Raw genomic sequence first — 19,381 nt, 5'->3', positions numbered from 1 at the left:
GACATTAAAAGACAAAGGAGTGATCAATGCTACTCATGTTCATGTTGAAGTAATTTTGAAAATTAATTCTATACTCAGTAAAGTTATTAGTTAAACGTGAGAATAAAATCAAGACAGTTCATTCATGGACACAGTTTACCTTCCATATGCCATTATCAAACAACTGAAGAGTTTAGACATCACATTAGACTTTCCAATTAATCATATTGTTATGGCACTGGAGGTTTCCTGTTGAGAATGGTATTCATACATTTTGTCAACATAAAAAAGACTAATCAGTTACCACAAAAAAATAAATTCTCTGTAAAGTATCAATAGTTCAATTAAGAAACAAACTAAAGAGTAGCATGATTTTAATGACTAGTAGATATTGAGGAGAAAATTCATATGATCTTGAAGCTTTGCGTATTTTCATTTGTCATTTAAGTGACACTAATTTTCAAACATACATTATAGCTCCCAGTTGTAAACTGGTGTATCATTTGGCATATTCTGACCTTTTGAAATTTTAGATAGAACTGCACTAACCTCTTCTAATGTCCTACTAAAATGCAGAGTCCTCTCCATCTAGCTGAACATCCCATTTATAATATTTTTAAGTAAATAAAATGAGAAAAAACTTGACAATTTCTATCCAAGCCAATCAATGAACCAACCAACATACTACTAATGGATCCATACATAATTTTAATTTTGTTGTAGGAGATTTTATTTATTATATGAAAGCCCTAGCACAGCATCACCTTGACCACTATACAGAAATTTAGCACTATGTGTTCATTATCTTAGAGCCCTTTCTGCTGTCAAATGCATGGTGTTATTACTAACTTTTATTGACCTTTCATCAAAGCAGTTAGCCTCCTGTCACCAGCAGTCTCCTTACCTCTGTCCTCTTCTGTTGTACTACCCACCAATAGGAGCAAAAAGCCCTAGACTTTCTCATTTTACTATATTTTGTGTTGGGTTTGATTTTGCTCTAAAGATCTCACTCTCTAATCTGTTTAACAATTTTTTTCTAAATAAGAATTATTTTCTTAATATAAATAACCTTCCTAAAAACTAAGACATTATATTTTCCTACAAAAAAAATCTATTCTCTTTCAACAAGTTAATATGCAGTGATTTCATGAGGTTATAAAAGTTAAAAAACTACACATGTTACTATTATTTGCAAATATAGTTACTATGATACATGTGAGTACTGAATAATAATTGATCAGAACTCACTAAATCATATTAGAATTGATCATTTAGAACTACTGGTAATTATATAATCTTCAATCTACAGCATTTAGACTTTTTTCCTTTTAAAGGAATAGTGCTTCTTTTGTCTAGAGGAAAATGTAGAGCATAAAACAGTACCCAAATAATTTACATTCCTTTGTAGGATAGCAGCTAATCGAGCTTCTGGCTTCAGTCCACTTCGGGGTGCTCCCTGCTAGACTACTTTTAAATCTATTTTGGATAAGCCATTTAGGTCTTAGACTCCCTCAAAATATATAGAGAAAATAAGGCTAAGTACAAAGAATGTCAGTTCTATCTTTCCTTGTTTGTGGTGACAGCAACTGTTCATTGCTGACATTTGAGCCCAACAAGAGCATTACAGATTAATACTTTATAGCTTGCTACAAAGATGTGAAATGAGCACCAAGTCAATCATCAATCAATCAATAGCCACCATTAGCCTTCTTCTAAAAGTTCCTGGAATAGAAAAACCCAGGAGCTTTTACTTCATTATTGTAGATATTATTCTAGAGTGATGGGCACAAATGCAAGTTGACCTTAACCATATATCATATGAACATTAGTGCAGATTGGTAATTATTCCTTTTTAAAATAATACAGTATTTCACTGGACATTGTGAAGTGTTCCCCAGAGATCACTGGACTATATGTGTGTGTGTGTGTGTGTGTGTGTATGTGTGTGTATATATATATATATATAAAATCAGGCACTTTTTTAGGCGTTAGGAATATAACAATGAAATACATGAGTGAAAATGCCTGCTGAATGGAGTTTACATTCTATAGAGAGAAATGGTGAAACAGTGAAAGGTACTCACACTATCTTTTTGAAATTACACCCAGCCGTTTAAACCTCTATTTGTTATTTCTTATAGTCTTCTTTTACTTTTTCATTAGATGCATATTATAGACCCTACTGTGTACCAGCAACTATGCAATACATTGTATCTGCAGAGGTAAAAAACATAAACATTAATTTAATGGATTAACATTTTAGTGGAATGCAAAACATCCAAACAAAGGAAATATAAAATGGTGTTATTAAAGTATATATAGAAATATGTTCAGAGAAGAGGAAACCCAGGGAAGATTTGAGGGTAACTTTTCTGGAATTGGTGATATATGAGGTAAATTTTGAAAGATGAATAGGTGTTATATCCAGTTGATGGGAAACAAAAGAGGTGAGAGATGGTTCAGGACACTTAAAAAAGAACAAACCATTTATAAAATGCTGGAGGTATAAAAAGCATAATCCAATCTAAAGACAATAATGATTTTGGTATGATTATGATTAGGCAGTCTAACCTTTGGTAGGGGAAGAGCCTAGTATTTAAAGAGAATGATGGGGCCAAGTCTGGACAGGATCTCATGCCAGGCAAAGTTGAATTTAAGTGTTAGTACTTTTCCTTACTATGAAAGCAATATGTGACAATGATAAAGAATTAAGATATCCTACAAACTGTATATAAAGATCCCATCTGTCTTACCTCATTGACCTGAAATACAGTCTAATATATCAGAGGTATAAATATGCAATATTAACTGGTGTTGTCTGTCCTCCTAAAATTTGGTGTCCTGTACTTTTGTTTTTGTTTTTCTTTTTTTTTTACTAAATAATTTTCCTTGGAGAGCTTCTCATATCATTTTAAGTAGTTTCCTATACTCATTTTTCTCTGTGAAGGTATTGTTCATTCTTATTTAAGCAATTTTCAGTGAATGGATGTTTAAATCGTTTTTGTTGTTGTTGTTGGTTATAATATAGAGTGATATATTGAATAATAAATACTCACATACATATAGCTTCAAATATTTCTGAGCTTGTATCTAATGGGTACACTTCTGGTGGGAGAGTCACAGTATCAACTATTAACTATTTTATCTTTTGTCATTTTTGGATACTTATAGCTAAAATACACTTCAAAATCCTTGCCAAGTCTCAAACTTTTTCATTTTTACAAGGCTCATTGGAAAAGAACAACATTTAATAATTGTTTGGATATTATTTTTGTTATTGTGAGTGAAGTAGAGAATCTGTTCTTATGTAAATTGGCCAGAAAAAGATTTTCGGGATGATTATCATTTTAAATTTTGGAAATAACATTGTGATAAATTAGAGCATGGAAGTAAGCAAAAGCAGAGATTCCAATTAAGTGGGTTGTTAAAATAAATTTAGCTTTTTCCCTTGGGTGTATGCTCCTGATCCCCATGACACTGGGCTATAAGATTTTTGTAAACATTCATTGTAAACCTTAGATGTCATATAGCATAGTGCCTAGAACTAACAATACATAGTTGTAGCATTTAATTATACTGTATTAATACTTTAAAATTGAAAATTTCCTTTGCCTGATATATATGCTTATTATTTCTTTTAATTCCCTTTTTCTTGTTTTATTGCTAACTGACCTCAACAATTCTATATTTTTATTTTTCTTCTACTGATGGATGGGTTAAAAATTTATATGTGTGTGTATATATATATATATATATATATATATATATATATCTTTTTCAAGGTAAGTCATGGGTCTAAAACTTTCTTCATAACAAAACCAATTTTAAGTTCTTGAGCATTTTTAATGACACTTTGAATTTTTAAATTAAAATGAATGTTTAAAATATAGTAGTAAATCCTGAATTCTAATATTTTGAGAGATGTCAGGTTTTTGTTTTTATGGAAATGTCACAAAATTAAATAGTCATTGACTTTTTCTTTATACATATAATTGAAATTATATAGTTACCGACCTTAAATTACTCTTCTGTGTAATCAGTTAAACTTTTTCAAGTAGCTAGGTGAGTGACCATAAGGCACATTATTTTACTGTAAATAATAATCTTTATAGATTTATTTATAGCTTTTCTAACAAATTACCTAACCTTAGAAATATATGAGAAAAAACAAACTCACTATATCAATATATATACATATACATGATGTACGTGGCTCCACATGTCATATAAATAATCTTCCCAACACTGTGTTGCTTGGATATTTATGACCAAGCTTCACTTTTCAAGTTATGTCATATTTACTTGGCTAGTTAGCTAAAATAAACATAGAAAATAACTAAGTCATTACAATCCAGAGAAGTATGACAGAATAATTGAGTATACCTTGAAGATTTTTCATTAGTAATCTTCATTTCTCTGCCCTCACTGAATTTTTCCATATATTTACATAGACTGCATCTTATTTATTTGAGAACAAACTCACTTTGCAAATTTGACCTTGTCTTGTATACTAGTATACATATAAATAAGATGATATTTCTCATAAATGTTTCAAGTCCTACAGTAATTCAGATGTCTACTGTGAATACAGTAAGAACAGTCCTGGGATCTTCACATATAATTCAAATTGAATACCAACATAAACTTTCATTTCCTCTAACTTTTCTGATCCATAGTGAGGAAAAGAATGTTAGCAGTAAAAAGTTCAAAAAGGCTTCTGACACAGAAGAGGCCATTCTTATCACAATTCACACATTTCAGCTACCTTTTATTCTATGAAATTCCTTGTAACATAAATGCCAACTCTGCTTCTTTTCAGCTTTATGCAAAGCTAAAAAAGGGAGCTTCTATTTCTAGCTTTGACCAAAAGTCAGAAAAGACAATGTGTACTGTATGATTCCAGCATTGTTCACCATAAAAATGGTCAAGATGAAGCACATATTACAAGGAGTGAAATGACATGAGAGAAAATTAGGATTCATTTATCAGTCATATTATATCTCATAGAATAGAAATGAAGGTTATAGCCTTCAACACTTCATTTTAAAAAGTCAATTTTTATACTCTGGGGAGTGCTAACTTCGGCAATGTATTATCACTCTCACTATTTTATTCCAACTTTAGAGAAATAACTGTTTAGTAGGAACAACTTTAAATAGTATTATCCATTATTATCTCAATGCACAAAATTCATTAAATATAAAAACCTGCAAGTCAAAAAGAAGGGAGTTTAGAGTGAATCATTATCATGCATCATAGTATTTGTATATGTTGCTAAAATCAACTACATGGTTGAAATGTACTTTAACAACAGTATTTGTCTTAGAATATTTGCTTGCAAAGTTTAATCTCCTTACAAAGAAAGCTATTCTTATTGCTCTGATGTGTGTGTGTGCATATGCCTGCACTGTACTAGGGGCACTGAATTTGAAAAGGACTTTGTTTTTATTCACAGCATGTATACAACTGCATACACACACACACGGATACAACTGTGTGATAAGAACATTTTAAAACCCTATAAAATATACAGTAACATCACAGAGAAAACAGCAACTGCTAACTGGCAGATGGATAAATGAATCATAAAGAGTGATATTAAATATAGACCTTTTAAATTGAACAAGATTTAATAGTCAGAGAATTGATTGGAGAGGATAAATAAACTGTGAAGAGATGGGGGTTAAAGGGCACTTTAAACATAGTGTGATTATGCTTGAATAATAGTGAATATTCAACTGTTAACAGTTTTAAAAGAATTGTAATCTCATTCAGATTTGACAGAGAAATCAAAGCTATAAAGACAAGCAAACGCTAAAAGAATTCAGCCCCAACAAACGAGCTGTACAACAAATGCTAAAGCAACTTTTTTAGGTAGTATACACAAGAGAAGGAAAAGATCTACAAAAACAAACCCAAAACAATTAAGAAAATGGTAATAGGAACATACATATTGATAATTACCTTAAATATGAATGGATTAAATGTTCCAACCAAAAGACACAGGCTCACTAAATGGATACAAAACCAAGACCCATATATATGCTGTCTACAATAGACCCACTTCAGACCTAGGGACACACACAGACTGAAAGTGAGGGGATGGAAAAAAATATCCCATGCAAATGGAAATCAAAAGAAAGCTGGAGTAGCAATACTCATATCAGATAAAACAGACTTTAAATAAAGAATGTTACAAGGGACAAGGAAGAACACTACATAATTATCAAGGGATCGATCCAAGAAGAAGATATAACAATTATAAATACATATGCACCCAACATAGGAACACCTCAATACATAAGGCAAATGCTAACAGCTATAAAAGAGAAAATCAACAGTAACACAATAACAGTGAGGTACTTTAACACCTCACTTACACCAATGGACAGATCATCCAGACAGAAAATTAATAAACGCAGGCTTTAAATGACACAATAGACCAGATAGATTGAATTGATATTTATAGGACATTCCATCTGAAAATAGCAGATTACACTTTATTCAAAAGTGCACATGGAATATTCTCCAGGATAGATCACATCTTGGGTCACAAATTAAGCCTCTGTAAATTTAAGAAAACTGAAATGATATCAAGCATCTTTTCCGACCACAGTCCTATGAGATTAGAAATCAATTACAGGGAAAAAAATGTAAAAAACAGAAACACATGGAGGCTAAATAATACATTACTAAATAATCAAGACATCACTGAAGAAATCAAAGAGGAGATCAAAAAATACCTAGAGACAAATGACAATGAAAACATGATGATACAAAACCTATGGGATGCAGCAAAAGCAGTTCTAAGAGGGAAGTTTATAGCAATACAATCCTACCTCAAGAAACAAGAAATATCTCAAATAAACAATCTAACCTTACACCTAAAGGAACTAGAGAAAGAAGAACAAACAAAACCCAAAGTTAGTAGAAGGAAAGAAATCATAAAGATCAGAGCAGAAATAACTGAATTAGAAACAAACAATAGCAAAGATCAATAAAACTAAAAGCTGGTTCTTTGAGAAGATAAAAAAGATTGATAAACAATTAGGCAGACTCATCAAGAAAAAGAGGAAGAGGACTCAAATCAATAAAATTAGAAATGAAAAATGCAAAGTTACAGTGGACACTGCAGAAATACAAAGTATCATAAGAGACTACTACAAGCAACTCTATGCCAATAAATTGGACAACCTGGAAGAAATGGACAAATTCTTAGAAAGGTATAACTTTCCAAGACTGAACCAGGAAGAAAGAAAATATGAACAGACAAATCACAAGTAATGAAATTGAAACTGTGATTAAAAATCTTCCAACAAACAAAAGTCCAGAACCTGATGGCTTCACAGGTGAATTCTATCAAACATTTAGAGAAGAGCTAACACCCATCCTTCTTAAACTCTTCCAAAAAATTGCAGGGGAAGGAAAACTCCCAAACTCATTCCATGAGGCCACCATCACCCTGATACCAAAACCAGACATAGATATTACAAAAAAAGAAAATTACAGGCCAATATCACTGAAAAACATAGATGCAAAAATTCTGAACAAAATACTAACAAACAGAATCCAACATAAAAGGATCATACACCATGATCAAGTGGGATTTATCCCAGGGATGCAAGGATTCTTCAACATATGCAAATCAATCAATGTGATACACCATATTAACAAATTGAAGAATAAAAACCATATGATCATCTTAATAGATGCAGAAAAAGCCTTTGAAAAAAATTAGCACCCATTTATGATAAAAACTCTCCAGAAAGTGGGCATAGAGGGACCATACCTCAACATAATAAAGGCCATATAGGACAAACCCACAGCAAACATCATTCTCAATGGTGAAAAACTGAAAGCATTCCTCTAAGATCAGGAATAAGACAAAGATGACCACTCTCGCCACTATTTTTCAACATAGTTTTGGAAATCCTAGCCACGGCAATCAGAGAAGAAAAAGAAATGAAATGAGTACAAATTGGAAAAGAAGTAAAACTGTCATTGTTTGCAGATGACATGATACTATACATACATCCTAAAGATGCCACCAGAAAACTACTAGAGCTAATCAGTGAATTTGGTAAAGTTGCAGGATACAAAATTAATGCACAGAAATCTCTTGCATTCCTATACACTAACAACAAAATATCAGAAAGAGAAATTAAAGAAACAATCTCCTTCACCATTGCAAGAAAAAGAATAAAGTACCTAGGAATAAAACTACCTAAGGAGGTAAAAGACCTGTACTCAGAAAACTATAAGACACTGATGAAAGAAATCAAAGGTAACACAACAGATGGAGGGATATACCATGTTTTTGGATTGGAAGACTCATTACTGTCAAAATGACTATACTATCCAAAGCAATCTACAGGTTAAATGCAACCCCTATCAAATTACCAGTAGCATTTTTTACAGAGGTAGGACAAAAACTCTTAAAATTTGTATGAGACACAAAAGACCGCAAATAGCCAAAGCAAAATTGAGGGAAAAAACAGAGCTGGAAGAATCAGACTCCCTGACTTCAGACTATAGTACAAAGCTACAGTAATCAAGACAATATGGTGCTGGCACAAACACAGAAATATAGATCAATGGAACAGGATAGGAAGTCCAGAGATAAACCCATGCACCTATTGTCAACTAATCTATGACAAAGGAGGCGAGGATACACAATGGAGAAAATACAATCTCTTCAGTAAGTGGTGCTGGGAAAACTGGACAGCTACATGTAAAAAATGAAACTAGAACACTCCCTAACACTGTATACAAATATAAACTCAAAATGAATTAAAGACCTAAATGTAAGACCGGACACTGTAAAACTCTTAGAGGAAAACATAGGAAGAACACTCTTTGTCATAAATCACAGTAAGATCCTTTTTGACCCACCTCCTAGAGAAATGGAAATAAAAACAAATAAACAAATGGGACCTAATGAAACTTAAAAGCTTTTGCACAGAATAGGAAGCCATTAAAAAGACGAAAAGACAGACCTCAGAATGGGAGAAAATATTTGCAAATGAAGCAACTGACAAAGGGTTAATCTCCAAAATATACAAGCAGCTCATGCAGCTCAATATCAAAAAACAAACAACCCAATCTGAAAATGGGCCGAAGACCTAAATAGACGTTTCTCCAAAGAAGATACACAGATTGCCAACAAACACATGAAAGGATGCTCAACATCACAAATCATTAGAGAAAGGCAAATCAAAACTACAATGAGGTATCACCTCACACCAGTCAGAATGGACGTCATCAAAAAATCTAGAAACAATAAATGCTAGAGATGGTGTGGAGAAAAGAGAACTCTCTTGCACTGTTAGTGGGAATGTAAGTTGATACAGCCACCATGGAGAACAGTATGGAGACTTCTTAAAAAACTAAAAATATTACTACCATATGACCCAGCAATCCCACTACTGGGCATATACCCTGAGAAGACCATAATTCAAAAAGAGTCATGTCACACAATGTTCATTGCAGCTCTGTTTACAATACCCAGGACATGGAAGCAACCTATGTGTCCATCAATAGATGAATGGATAAAGAAGATGTGTTACATATATACAATGGAATATTACTCAGCCATAAAAAGAAATGAAATTGAGTTATTTGTAGTTTGGTGGATGGACCTAGAGTCTGCCATACAGAGTGAAGTAAGTCAGAAAGGGAAAAACAAATACCGTATGCTAATACATATATATGGAATCTTAAAAAAAAAAAAAAGTTTCTGATGTACCTAGTGGCAGAACAGGAATAAAGACACAGACGTAGAGAATGGTCTTGAGGACACGGGGAGGGGGAAGGGTAAGCTGGGATGAAGTGAGAGAGTAGCTTTGACATATATACACTACCAAATGTAAAATAGATAGCTAATGGGAAGCAGCTACATAGCACAGGGCGATCAGCTCGTTGCTTTGTGACCACCCAGAGGGGTGGGATAGGGAGGGTGGGAGGGAGATGCAAGAGGGAGGAGATATGGGGATATATGTATATGTATAGCTGATTCACTTTGTTATAAAGCAGAAACTAACACACCACTGTAAAGCAATTATACTACAATAAAGATGTTAAAAAAATTTTTAAGTTAAAAAAAGTTTATATTTTTATCATTGAAGTGATACCTAATAATGAGATGGGTCTTTCAAATTAATTACTCGATGTGCTTTCCATATTAGTTCTATACTATGACTTCAGTTAATGGCCTAAGAAATTGGAAAACCTAAGTTACTAAGTTCAGTGTAGCCTGTGGAAAGTCCTGCTAGATATCTGATTACATAATTATATCACTTGCTTTTGTACTTTAGCTTGCAGTCACCTTTATAGCCTCTATTTTTGTTTGTATTCTTTACTTCAAAGTTTCCTTGAAGATTAGCAGTGCAAATCATATTAACTATTGATATACATTTGAGACTGAGTTTAAATTCATCACAAACATATAACTGTAAAACAATATCCAATTTCAACTCCTTCCATGACCAAGGCTTTTCAAGTAATTCTAACAACAAAACCAACAGCAAGAAGTTTCACTGATTTGAGTGTGTGTCTCTCTAGCGTAATATATCTTCAGAAACGTGTCAATAAATATTTCTTTGTATGGACTTTCATTTTTGTACTGTGATTTCATTCTCTGCTTTAATATCATGAATGAATTTAAGGTTAACACAGTGTTTATAATGCATCTTTACTTTTTAAATCTCATTATAAATTAACAAAGTAACATGTATTGCTTATAATATTTAATGTGGCTCAATTTTACTAACTTATTTTGCATAATATATTTTAAGACAATTTTTCCCTCTTCTGCTCCATTTTGTTAAAATCGTCTTGTTGTTAAAGAAAGGCCATCTTTAATGAGCAAAATAATGATTTTTGTACTTATGAAAATTAATACATATAACATCACGATATGTGATATTTCTTTCCTTTTGCAAAACTCCATTAAAGCAGTTTAATGAGTTTGGAAGACATCCGCCTGTTCATTTTCAGTTCTATCTTGTGCTTAATCAGTGCAGTGATTATAATAGTGATGATAACATCACACTCTTGTGTTCAAAAACCTAGATTACTTTCAACATTGAATTGAGTGCTAATAAATGCCAGACACTGAACTAGGGGGAATAATCTATATTTTCAAAGAATAAGCCAGTCTGAATGGATATAATGGAAGTATTTTTATGAAATGCTCTTTATGTTTATTTTATATAACCCTGTTATGTACATAGTAGAAGAGTAGATAGTTCAAAAGAGGCAGGCTAACTAGTGACACCTGACTTCTGCCCTCATGCTCTCACTGATGTACTGGTAGATTGAGTGGTGGTGTTCAAAACTGCCCTGGAAAGAAGGGACATCTATCATTGTTCTCAGTGGGCATTTGAGATAGGAATGGAAAAGCAGAAATGTGACTCTAAAATAGGCTTGCTGGTCCAGACAAGAAGTGAATAGAAAACATTTACAAATGGCCACAGCAAATTTCCATTTGAAGGTCTGAGTTCTTTGTCAGGAAGAAAACAGTGCACCATCATGTTTCTTAACATGCCAGAGAACCTTAAAATACCAAGGATCGTATTGTTTAGAGTAACATATCACAGTAAGGAACTAATTCTCACTACCACTTATGATATAAAACACTCTGAAAGTCCTACCTGATATAGTAAACCATGAAACAGAAATAATAAGTATACCTTTGGGGAAAAATAGAGCTTATTTTGACTTAGCACATTTGAAATATTTTTAAATCTTACAATATTGTAATAAGCCTTACTGGTTCATGAAATGTGCATAGTCACATCATGATGTGATTTCTCAAAAGCAGTCTTGACGTTTAGGTTTTTATCCTCACAGGTAATTTCACTGGACAAATATATCCACTGAGAATAATTATGGAAGCATGACCCAAATAAAGGATATACAGACAGACAAAACTGCTTGATGACAGGAAACACCAATCAAAAGAGGTGGTGTTGCAAAGCCTATGACCTTGAGTTAAATTTTTGTGGCCTAATATCATTACCAGACTTTTCCTCTAAGGGTACTTTCCTGATACAGTTAGGAACATATAATTAGAGCCCAAGCAGGAAGAAGCAGTATTACTGGGCTGAGGAGACACTGATTGGAGTTTGGGTTTGCCAGGGTAGATAGAAACTGGAGAGCACAATCTTAGGGAGGAGAGGGTCACAGAGAATGGAACCCTCACGTCTCTGTTAACATCTCCAAGTTGATATCTAAACTTCACATGCACAATATCCAACTCCAAGAAACTTAGTAGAAGATGTCAGCAAGAAGGCTAAGGAGTTGTGAATTTCATCAGCAGGAAACAGAAATTAGAGTTCAATCTTGCCGAGTTATTGTGGGTTTGCAACTACTCCTATAGAGCTCAGAAAGAGACAAGTCCTAGAAATAATGACAAAACTGAAATGGTTCAGCCACAATATAAAATCTGTATAAATAAAAAGAGTGATAAAACAAAATGGGTGAGATGTTGATAATTGGTAAATCTTGCTGAATGCTGTATAGTTCTTTGTACAATTTGAATGCCCCTCAGAATGTTTGAAATTAATTCTAAATAAAGTTAAAAGAAATACATGGGGATATTGATTATGATGGCATTTAATCTTTAGATTATTTTTTAATCTTCTAATCCCTAAGCATATTGTATTTCTCCATTTTGGTCTCCTTTAATGTTTCTAGCATTCATAGTTCAACTAGAATTCATTGAGAGTTCCAGCTTGTTCATATCACATTCACTTGGGATTTTCTGTCATTTTACTCTTGGTCATTCTGGTGTTTGAGTGGTTTAAATCTACATGTCCATGCTGTTTATTAATTTTGTAGAACTGGCCACAAAAATAAAATGATCGTACATTTTAAAATTTGGTGCAAAAAGATCTACTGGTCTAAGAAGGCCAGTGAATACCAAGCAGGATTAATAAAACACATTTGGTATCAAAGTAAGATACTTGCTAAGACAAACTATTGAGAACTTTAAAAGCAACCAGAGACAAATACTAATTATATACAGAGCAACAATGGTAAGAATAATGACTGACTTATTAAAAGTAATAGAATCCACAATGCAATGTAACAAAAATTTAAAGTGCTGAAAGGAAAAAGTAAATAAAAACTGTCAAATCAGTATATATTTCTATAACCAATTAAAATATTTTTCAAAATTAAAAGTCAAATAGTGATATTTTCAGATTAAAAAGAGGTAAGAAAATTTGCTTCCAGCAAATTCACACTACAAGTGATGCTAAAGGAAGTCTTCAGTTTGAAGGGAAATGATAGCATACAGAAATTAAGATCTACATGAAAGAATGAAAAGCATGACTGGAAGTGGTAATCATGTAATATAACATATTTTTTTTAAATATTTGCTTTTAAATAAATAATAAAATGCCTAAATAATAAACATTAGCAATGTATGATGCACTTTATAATATATACAGAAGGAAAATATATGACAAAAATAGAATGAAGTCCTACAGGCAAGAGAAATTATATTGTTGAAAGATTACTGTAATAATTGTAAACATGTTATAAACAATTATAAAATATATAATATTAATTCACTTCACAGTATAATAGGATAAGGATGAATTATAAAGGACATAAATTCAGATATTTAAAAATATGCAATTAACAAAAAAGATGGTAGGAAAGCAGAAACAAAGGTATGAAAATAAATGGGCAAAAGAAAATAAGAAAATGGCAGACTCGAATCCAAGTATATCAATAATTGCATTTTATATGAATGGTCTTAACATTCCAATTAAATGTTAAATATTATCAGACTGGATAAAAAAGCATAAACCAACTCTGAACTGTTTATAAGAGCTGCATTTTTACTATAATTACACAGAAAGACTGAAAACAAAAGCATGGAAAAAGATAAACAAAAACACAAACATAAGTGAGTTGGCATGGATAAATTTGGATCAGGCAAAGTAAACTTCAAGCAAGTAGTATTATCAAAGATAAAGGTGATGTTTCATAATAATGAAACATCAATTAATCAGAAACATAAAAGATAATTGGCCATGCACCTAATACTTGCATAGAAATAAATGAAAAAATCGACAAACGTAAGAAGAGAACTTTTTAAATGGAACTGTTTAATATTCTTCTAACAGTAAGAATTGGACAAAGGAAATACACAAATTTTAATGACAGAGAACTGAAAAATACCATCATCATCTTTACCTAAGATTGCAGAATACTATACTCTGTAACTAAGCAATGCACATTTTTTTTCAAGTATTAAGACACATTTACCAAAATAGTTTTTAAAATGTTTTTTTCTAAAACCAATAACACACAATAGCAACAAATCTTGATTGTATTCATAGAGAAAAAATAGAATATACACTGGGGGAGAATGTAATTTTAATTTACAAAAACCTTTTGTTGTTAGAAAGTACTGAGGGAGTTGAAACTTCACAAAATAACAAACATATCACTTCCCACTGTAGGAGAAGAAGGCCTCTTTCCCCTTAGATTTGCCAAGTTACTTATTCATTAACCTTGAACCCTTGTTTTTGCCTCTAATTTTTAGTTTATAGTTCTAACTATGATGATTTATAGCAATCACATCACTAGGAAATTCTGGCTGAGAAACAGAATATTTACTGAGGAAATTCCACTAATTATAAATTTAATAGCATATCTAGAGTGACCACAATTACTTTATGATTTAAATCAGTGTAAAGAAGGCTAGACAATTTTTAGAATAACTTTCTAACACCTTTCCCATGAACACCACCATCATAGCTATAAGACCCTTAACGTGAGTTATTAGGATTTATTGTGGACAAATTACAAAATGTTTGCACGAGGAAAGTTTGAATATTTGTGATTATCTGGTAAAAATGTCTGTGTTCACTGGAACAGGGAAATATGGCAGTTCCTAAATTAATGAATAAACAAACATTATTAATTTAGAGAATGATTCCAGTTTAGGTGAAAGTTTAGGTATTAGGAATTCAGTCCGTTGGATAAGAAAAACAATGTGTCATCTTTCCCCTAAATTGAGACTTCTATTGGGTCTTTCTCCTAGCAGGCCAGCAATAATAGCATTTAGCTTATTATAGATAGAGAATTTCCTATCTACAATAAGCTATTTCTATCTCTTTCGAATATAAGGACCAGTTCATCTTATTGACTCCTATTTTTAGGACTCAGCATAGTGTCCCACATTGAACAGCATAGTGTCCCACATTGAACATAGGTGTTCAGTTTTTCAAGCTAATTGAACAGTAATGCACAGGGTTAACATCCATATTAAAATACAGTGATAAATTTACAAATAAATATCCAACATACAAATATACTATGTTGTTGAAAGAGAAGTCATATAAATTTTCTGAAATGCAGTTGACTAATATACATCCAGAACTTTAAACTCATTCATATCTTTGATTCTGCGAAATTCACTTTCAATAATTTATCCTAAATAAAGATAATTTTTTTGAATTTTTAAATTCTATTTTATTTTTTTATACAGCAGGTTCTTATTAGTTATCCATTTTATACATATTAGTGTATATATGTCAACCCCAATCTCCCAATTCATCCTAAAGATAGTTTAAAACACACTAAAAATTATCAGGTACAAAATTTTTATCACAGAGAGATGTGAGTGTGTGTGTATGTGTGTGTGCGTGTGCATACGCATGTATAAAACCAGACAGTCTAAATAGAACATTTGGAAATTTTTTAAATGATTATGATTATGTATACGACATAATATGACATGGCTAATATTGACATTTTAACAATATCCAAAAACACAACATCGAATGAGAAAGGCAAAATAAAATATTCATAAACAATAGAAAATCAAGAATGTTAAGAAAATACAACTAGTAAATAAGTAGAAATATGTAAACAATTTACCTTGTCTTGGTGGTATGCTTATAGTTATCTTTGATTTTTTTAATTAATTTTTAATTTTCTAGACCTGTTTTTTTGTAGGTAGCACAAATTCCTTTTATTACAATGATAATAATGATAATTACTACTACTACTAATAATGATGCTTGTGCTTAAATACTTTCCCCTATCGCTCTCCCTGTACCCTCCTGAAGAATCTACTACTTCTATTTCTTTCTTTTTTCTTTTGTTTTCTTCCTTTTTTAACACTGATGAGTATGTAAGGGTGCATTTGATCCTCTGAAAGTTTGGAAGTAGAGGAAGAGAATGTTGGAGTATTAGAAACAGTTCAAAAGCAGCGAAATTGGTAGAAGATATCAGGAAAAGTCACACATATAATTGGGAATCATACTAATAAACATTTTCTACCACATTCTAATATTTTTTAATGTTTTTTTACTTATATTCCAGAAAAAATATGCTCACTAATATATTTTAAATGAAAATTTTCCTAGAAGTAGTTATAATTCCTAATCCATCAGAACTTATTTAACTTTTAATTCTAAATACTTGTGGTAGTTATTTTGGAGTGAAATGATTCTAAACTGTATGTGCTGTTTTGAGGTCCTAGAGCAAAATGGGAGGGGCTTGGTTACAATTAGGGCCCTCAAGTATAACAGAAATATAGAAAGGGAATCAACTTTGGTGTAACGTGTCAGGAACAGGAAATATATTTCTTTTAATTTTGCTCTTTCTGTGCTTTATAGTGTCGATCTCTCAGGACCCAGATTAATAAATACTCAGTAAAGATCTATTGAGATATCAACTGAATATTAATTTTGAGTAAATATGTCAAATATTTTGAGAAAATAAGAAAAAAACCTTAAATCTAACACTGATTCAAATCCCAAATGTCACAGATTCTAGGAGATAAATTACTAGACCAAGATAATTAAAATTGTGCCATAAATAAGGTTTTGATAGATGATTTCATAGCTTTGACAGGAAATTCTAGCTGGGGAGAATGAAGATGGGCTTAATGTAGGAGGATATACTTGATGTAGGACTTAAAGCAGAGAAGAGATGAGATTATGGAAAAGGATGTTAGATACTCTGTGGAAAAGTGCCTGTGAACATGATCAGATAGAGGTCAAGTATTTGGAAAAGGAAAGCTTTCACTGTTTTAGGAGCCAAGGCTACTTAATTATAGGAATATAGAACATAGGCAGGAATACACAATGATACTGAACTCTGAAATCTACCTAAGTAAATTTAGGTTATTTTTCTATATACATTTTGTCCAAGAGATTGATATCATTCAAGAAACAGTGTATAATATATTTTTGAGAATTAAAAACTAAATAAAGTCAAGTGAAAAGACTATATTTAGTGTGCTGATGCAATGGTGCAGAGATGTGGTATTACAGTACTGGCAGCGAGGGGATTGGCAGTAAGAATGAAATGATAGCACTCTATTGTAAAAGTAGATTTTGTAGAATTCAGTATGAAATAAGCTTTTGTAGACTGTCCTGAGCACCTAGCCTTAATGCTTAATATTTTTCTCATATGTTCTTAGTTTTAAACAATGAAACTGTAAAGAGCGTTTTGGGGTACAGTGTGCCCATAAATCAGAAGCAGCTGGTACATGTACTGCACCATAAGTAATGACATTCTAAAACCTTTATAAAGATCATTTATTTAGATTCTGAAAAACACTATAATGTGCTGTAAAAACTTATTAAATATCCTTCAGGAAATTTCAGACTTTATTTCTATCTCTGTACAAATCATACTGCCATACTCTAAAAGCCTAAGAGAAAATCGCTTATCCAAGAACATCATTTTATATATGCTTTGGGAAAATATCCATATTTAGTGCACACATCAACATATGAAAGTTCAAGAGAGAGAGTCATCCCACCATTTGATAATCAAATATAAACCAGATTCCTAACGATTTGGCAACTGGTGTTTCTGTTTCCCATCATTTTAGTTAACACCTACACCAGTACTATCCAGTTGTAACCAAGAGTTTCATGAATGTTAGAATTCTCTTCCAGTTCAGAATTCTATGATTATACTTTGGATAATTTCAGCTGTGGAATAGTAAACGTTTTGGAATTAAAACTATGAAAAAATGAGAGCTAATTCTGTAAAAAAGATACCTTATTGAATTTAGATGGTGACTATTTATAGGCAGTTCGACAATTGCACTTAGCAAATCAAGTACAAATACATACCTCTGGGACTTCCCTCGTGGTCCAGTGGTTAAGATTCTGTGCTTCCAAAGCAGGGGGGGCGCGGGTTTGATCCCTGGTCAGGGAACTAAGATCCCACGTGACGCGTGAAGTGGCCAAATAATTTTTTAAAAATACATATCTTTTAACTAAAATGTATTGGTCAATTAAGTTGATATTTCAGAATTATTGTATGAATACTGTTTCCTTTAGAATTAATAAATACTATCTCTGTAAATTTATCTCTTCATGTAATAAATATGTTTTAACAACCAGATATTAAAATACTTAAATCTGCTCAGTTCTCAATAATTATAGACATGTGAGCAATCGATTATTAATCCATGATAGCTATGGATTTTTCAAGATCTAGATCTAATGTGTAAAAAATCAATTGCATATGAAGTTTCTCTAACAGAATAGTAGGAGACTTTGCTATGCTTCTTGTTAAATTTAATTCTTCTCTTGAGCAGTATTACTATTCTGCCCAAGTAATTCAGTCACATGTGTCTGTTCAAATTACTGTGAAACTACATGGCAATTGTTATTACTTTGTAATCTTCCTGAGTAAGAACCAAAGGTGTCCCTTATTATAGAAAACAGAATTAGTAAACTTCAGTTTGCATTATTGTGAAAACAAAAATTGCTCTTCATTTCAACACTTCTGACTTTTCTCTCTTATATTGCAAACATCTGAAATGACATAAAATATTCTACAGTATTTCCTTATAAAAAATCCTGATAATTCATCCTCTTGGTCCTTTGGTACACCCTGACACTGAAAGCAAATTGATCATCCCAGATTTGTGCTCCACCCATAGTGAATTTGTACAAGAGAGTTTAACACAGATTCACATCCCATGCTGTGTGTAAAAACATCTCAGCGTGTTTGGGTGTTTCATAGTAGTGGTCTGACTTCATCCCATTAGACTAACATTTGTGTAGATGTGTGCATGTGTGTGCACATGTATATTTGTGTTTCTTTTCTCTGGCCATATGTAATCCCACCACCTTGGATTTATCCACGTGCAATTTTTAATTTTTTTACTAGCACTTCCTTCCTACAGACCCAGCTCCCTCCACAATCCTAGAAAATATCAGAAATTGGGAGTTAAGAAATCTTAATGACATTTTAATTTAACTTTTTTGATAAATTATTCATCAGCAGAGACCAATACATTTTGGTAACTTTTGGTATATTGCAATTGCATTTTGCTTTGCTTCATATAACACAGTTATTATTTACCCATAACTTTAAATTTCGAAGAAAGTTTTTTTTAATCATTTAG

The 19,381-nt window shown here is 32.0% G+C and overlaps 1 protein-coding gene across 1 annotated transcript in view; it reads right to left on the bottom strand.

Annotated features, from left to right (window-relative positions):
* Positions 1–19,381, bottom strand: part of CDH9 (cadherin 9) — a gene marked incomplete at both ends in the record, with an annotated part of 78,634 nt that overhangs the window by 58,750 nt on the left and 503 nt on the right. The gene's annotated exons all lie outside the window — the stretch shown is intronic.

The sequence above is a fragment of the Leucopleurus acutus genome, assembly GCF_964270905.1.
Source record: "Leucopleurus acutus genome assembly, chromosome: 3".
Taxonomy (NCBI): domain Eukaryota; kingdom Metazoa; phylum Chordata; class Mammalia; order Artiodactyla; family Delphinidae; genus Leucopleurus; species Leucopleurus acutus.
Note: the sequence above shows the minus strand (reverse complement) of the source record. Positions and strands in the feature narration are given on the sequence as shown.